The following is a 5,961-nucleotide window of genomic DNA, read 5'->3' as shown; positions in this document are numbered from 1 at the left end:
AATGGAATCTGAGAGATGGCATTCAACTCGCCCTTCTCATTGAGAGAAAACAGTCGAATGGTATCATCACGAGCGGCAAAGACGATCACATCCTTAGACAAGTGTGTCAATCGAATCTTCCTGGAAGCACAATCAAGCTGAGCCTTGTGCTTAGAAAGCCAGTCCATGCCGAGAATTAGATCAATATCCGAGTTACCAAGAACAATTGGAGATGATAGAAATTTATTGTCGCCCATCTTGATAGAAACATCCGGAACCATGGAGTTAGCATTCATGCGTTTACCCGGTGAGACAACTGCTAGCGGACTAGGCAAAACTTGGAAAGCCAACTCATGCTTAGATGCAAATGGTCTTGACATGAAACTAAGTGATGCACCAGTGTCAAAAAGAACTTTTGCAGGAATATCATTAATGGGAAGATTACCCATGATCACTTCTGAAGAGTCCTCTGCCTGAGCTGCGTTTATCATGTTGACCTTTGCAAACTTGGGATTATGCTTGACCACTTCATCGCTGGAAGATATCACAGGAGGAGGCGGCGGAAGGCACCTCTGGTTGAAGCATTTGTTTGCATAGTGCCCCTTCTGCTGACACTTGTTGCACGTAACCTCTGAGAGCGGCCGGTTATATGGAGCACTTGACCTTGGAGCATGAGACGAATCTTTGTTCTGATATCCTGGGTTGGGTGGGTGGGAAGATCCATTGCCACCTTTACTCTTCTGCTGATAAGGCTGACGGAACGGAGGAGGAGGAGGCAACCAGTACTTTTGCTGCTTAGTTGCCACTTGAGTTGAAGAAGAAGGAGTTGCATCCCTGACTCTCTTCTTAGAAGCATCGCACTTGAGCTGAGCAGCCTCTTGCTTTAGTGCCTTGTTGTAGAACTCATCATACTGTTTCGGCTCAAAAAGCACGAGAGCTAGTTGCAGATCTTCTCTGAGGCCACCTCTGAATTGATAAATCATGCTCTTCTCATCAGGGACGTCTTGCTTGGCGAAGCGAGCGAGCCTCTAAAACATGATGTTGTATTGGTAAACAGACATACTGCCTTGCTTCAGATTGCGGAACTCCTCGCGCTTACTCTCAATAACACTTTGAGGAATGTGGTGAGCTTTGAAGTCTCGGCAGAAATCATCCCAGGTAATCACACGACCTCCTCTACAATCTTTGTATTGTTGGTACTACTCAGCAGCTTGGTCTTTGAGTTGGAACGACGCAAACTTGACAAAGTCCTTAGGCCTGACGTTGCTACACTCAAAATGTTTGCAGATATCCACGAGCCAATCATCAGCGTCTGTGGCCTCGACACAGTTACTGAAGGACTTCGGCTGGTTTGCGAGGAACTGGTTGAGGGTAGCAAACTGAGCTTGATTGTTGCCATGGCCTTGATTTCCTTGGTTGCGCTCTTGCAAGAGTTGCATAAGCATCTGCGTGTTGGCGTTGGTGGCCTCCATGACATCTTGCCATGCCTCCAGAGGTGGAGGTGGTGGAAGAGGTTCCAGATTTTGATGCGTTGGAGGAGCCATCCTGAAGAGGTTGACATCTGTTAGCATCTTGACAGACATATATTCAAGCTGAATCAATGGATCGAAATTGCAACATATAGCCTTAACATTCGAACAAGAATGAACGAATGAATTCCAAAGTAAATGATCACACTTCCATAAGTTGAGAAGCCACTTAGATAAAGGTAGAAGAATAAAATCAACAAGGTACGGATATGAACAAATAATTGGTAAGGATTACCCAATCACAAACCAAATATCTGCGGGAAGAAGTACTAGAGCTACCTGAATTCCCACCTATGAAACTCCCGAAACTTTCTGGTTATGCAATCAGGTGTTGGGGATACAGGGGAAGCATAATATCTCACCCAAAACTAGCAAATCCTACATCCAGCTGTATCCATCCTTCAACACATAACCAAGAAACCTTCGGAAATCATTTACCTCAACCTTCGAAAAAAACATCTGTTATACGAGTTATGGCAATACTCCCGAACTCCCGCCCCAGTACTGGGTGGCGTCGGGGTTATCTCCCCAACAACTGCATAAAGGAGATTTTCGATGTCGGCGAAACTCGGGTATTCCAGAACTGCAACGATAAAATTGTGAAGACAACACCTCGGAGCTCAACTCCCCGGGACACTGCCACAACCCCTAAATGTCAGGAGGCACCAAGAACAATGTTCTCGTCACAAAACCATCGGAATGATTCCAAGATACCCGCATGATCCTAAATTTTTTTTAGTAAAATTTGAGAAGAGAAGAGTCAAAACTCTATGGCAGGATGCCTCACCAGAGCGACGAAGGGACTGAGGTGAAAAAAGAATCCTACTCTCCGATATATATATATATATATATATATATATATATATATATATATATATATAATCCTATAAGACTCAAAACATTTTTCTAGACTCAACAACACTAATGATTCGATCAAGCAGGGGGCTCCTAAGTCGGGGAAGGCTCTGATTACCAACTTGTAACACCCACGATGCAGCTATATCTCCCACGTGTCGGAGCACGACTTAGATGCATAACCGCATAGTAGGCATGTCGCAAGAGGGGTAATCTTTACACATCCCATGTACTGAGTAAGATAGAGATAAAGAGTTGGCTTACAATCGCCACTTCACACAATACATAAATATAGCATTACATCATCCAGAATACAATCAAGGTCCGACTACGGAAGCAAAATAAAGACAACCCCAAATGCAAAAAGATCCCCAATCGCCCCAACTGGGATCCACTACTGATCGTCTGGAAAGGAAACATAGTAATGTCCTGAATCCTCGTGGAACTCCCACTTGAGTTCGGTCGCATCCCCTGTAATGACATTGTTGGCACCTGGATCTGGTTTTGGAAGTAATCTGTGAGTCACGGGGACTCAGCAATCTCACACCCTCGCGATCAAGACTATTTAAGCTTATGGGTAGGTAAGGTAGTGAGGTGGAGCTGTAGCAAGCACTAGCATATATGGTGGCTAACTTACGCAAATGAGAGCGAGAAGAGAAGAAAGGCACGGTCATGAAACTATAATGATCAAGAAGTGATCCTGAAACTACTTACGTTCAAGCATAACACGAGACCGTGTTCTCTTCCCGGACTCCGCCGAAAAGAGACCATCACGGCTACACACGCGGTTGATTCATTTTGATTAAGTTAAGTGCCATGTTTTCTACAACCGGATATTAACAAATTCCTATCTGCCCGTAATCGCAGGCATGGCTTTCGAAAGTTCAAATCCCTGCAGGGGTGTCCCAACTTAGCCCATCACAAGCTCTCATGGTCAATGAAGGATATTCCTTCTCCCAGGACAACCCGATCAGACTCGGAATCCCAGTTACAAGACATTTCGACAATGGTAAAACAAGACCAGCAAAGCCACCCGAATGTGCCGACAAATCCCTATAGGAGCTGCACATATATCGTTCTCAGGGCACACCGGATTGTCCAAGATTCCGGTAGGCCAACCCAGAGTTGCCCCGGGTGGCCACCGACTGCTGACAGGTTGGATCAACACTCAGAGGAGCACTGGCCCAGGGTTTAAAATAAAGATGACCCTTGAATCCGCGGAACCCAAGGGAAAAAGGCTTAGGTGGCAAATGGTAAAACCAAGGTCGGGCCTTGTTGGAGGAGTTTTATTCTAGGCGAACTATCAAGGGGTTCCCATTTTAACCCAACTGCGTAAGGAACGCAAAATCAAGGAACATAACACCGGTATGACGGAAATTAGGGCGGCAAGAGTGGAACAAAACACAAGGCATAAGGCCGAGCCTTCCACCCTTTACGAAGTATATAGATGCATTAAAGTAAACAAGATATAATAATGATATCCCAACAATAAACATGTTCCAACAAGGAACAAACTCCAATCTTCACCTGCAACTAGCAACGCTATAAGTGGGGCTGAGCAAAGCGGTAACATAGACAAACAACGGTTTTCTAGGACAAGGTGGGTTAGAGGTTTGACATGGCAATATGGGAGGCATGATATAGCAAGTGGTAGGTATCGCGGCATAGCAATAGAGCGAACAACTAGCAAGCAAAGATAGAAGTGATTTCGAGAGTATGGTCATCTTGCCTGCAAAGTTCTACGAGTTGACATAATCTAGATCCTTGTAAGAGTACTCAACGGGTTCCTCGATCACGTACTCGTCTCCCGGCTCTACCCAAGGCAAGAACACAAGCAAAGGAAAGAACAATCAACCACGGTGCAATGCACAAGCAACATGATGCAAAACATGGCATGATACGCGGGATGTGCTATGCAATACATATGCATGCTCCGGAAGGAAAAGATTGAACCAGGCCTCAACTTGGCAAACCAAGTGCGTCGCTGGAAATATGAGTTGATTTCTGTCGAAATCGATATAAAGATCACCGGAATCGGATGCACGGTTTGCAAATGGCAAGCAACACAATAATGGCACTATTCTGCGATTAACAGCACGATGCCATCTAAAATGCAATAAGAAACTAAGCTACTGCACTCTAACATAGCAGCAAGGCACATGGCAGTGATCAACTCAAGATGCTTGACAAAATATGAACACTGAGCTACGGCTAAATTACACAATAGCAGGTTCGAACAAGCATGGCAAAAGTGCAAAAAATATCAGCTTCACAGACTTAGTAAAAATACTAACATGTCAGGATTTAACATCAGGAAGCAATGTTTAGAGAGCAGGATATCAACATGCTACAAGAACAGAACATAGCAATACAAAGCATGGCATGGCATGGATCTACTCAAAGCATGTAACAAAAGAACCTTACTGACCATAAGCCAAAAAGGATGAGAAGATATGATGGCACCCATGTAAACATAGCATGTCTAGTTAACAGATTCAGACTTAGCAGAAAACTGGACATGGCAAAAACAGAGTTATGAAGGCATGTTTGCGAGCTCGATGCACTCACCACAAGGAATTGCATGATAAACTAAGCATAGACCCAACAAGAAGACATGATCAAGAAGCTAAACATGGCAAGAACAATCTCATAGCATGCATGGATCAACTACAACAACCTTGGCAAAATTGATTAACACGTAAACAATCTGCCTGGAACATTTTATAGCAAAAGTAGAGCAAGATTGAGTCATGCTAGGGCACTGCATAAATGAAAACAGGGGCATGGATGGATAGAGCATAACCATGTGTCCAAATCATCCTTACTGAACATACTCAAAAGAGGCATGTATCACTCTGTAGCAACATGAATACATGGCATAAAATAATAGCAGGGAAATGACTTAGTGAAATTCAAAGTCCCTGAAATCAGCAACATCACGAGAGCTACTTTGCATGCTTGTGCTAGTCACCACATTGGTCACAAAAATACATGGCATACACCCCTATAAAGATGGCATGGCATAGCCCAAAACACATGTAGGGCTCAAGTGCATATGCAGCACACAATAATCATGGCAAAAATGACAAATGCTTAAGATCTGCCAAGTAACATGAACTAACATTATGAAGCAGTCTTGCAACAGTCATTAGAGCATCAACATGGACTCAAACAAGCATGGTGCAATGGAACAAAATGAAGAGGACATCCTAACGAACATTTTGATATATGGCACGCTCAAAACAGAGCTACGATGAGAGAGTTCTGGCATGATGAACATAGCTTGAAAAAATGAACAGGAAAATGACTTAGACGAAAATCAACCTCCGAATCAGATCTGGATCTAGGGTTCTACTGTAGCACGGAAGTCGAGGTGGCGGCGGACTCGCTGGAGTTGCACCGTGAGGTGGCCGGAGCAGGGTGGAGATGGCCGGACTTGCCGGATCCGGCCGGAGGCGGGTCGGCGACGAGATGGGGCGAGGCGTCGGTGTCTGGTGGCGGCGAGGTCGGTGGTCGACGGCGGCGTGGAGGCAGCCCGGGGGTGGCCGCGGGGACGCGCCGGAGGAGGCGGCAGCCGGCGAAGAGGTGGGACGGCGGC

The sequence above is a fragment of the Triticum dicoccoides genome, chromosome 2A (assembly GCF_002162155.2).
Source record: "Triticum dicoccoides isolate Atlit2015 ecotype Zavitan chromosome 2A, WEW_v2.0, whole genome shotgun sequence".
NCBI classification, from domain to species: domain Eukaryota; kingdom Viridiplantae; phylum Streptophyta; class Magnoliopsida; order Poales; family Poaceae; genus Triticum; species Triticum dicoccoides.
The sequence above is the reverse complement of the archived record's forward strand: the minus strand, read 5'-3'. Positions refer to the sequence as shown.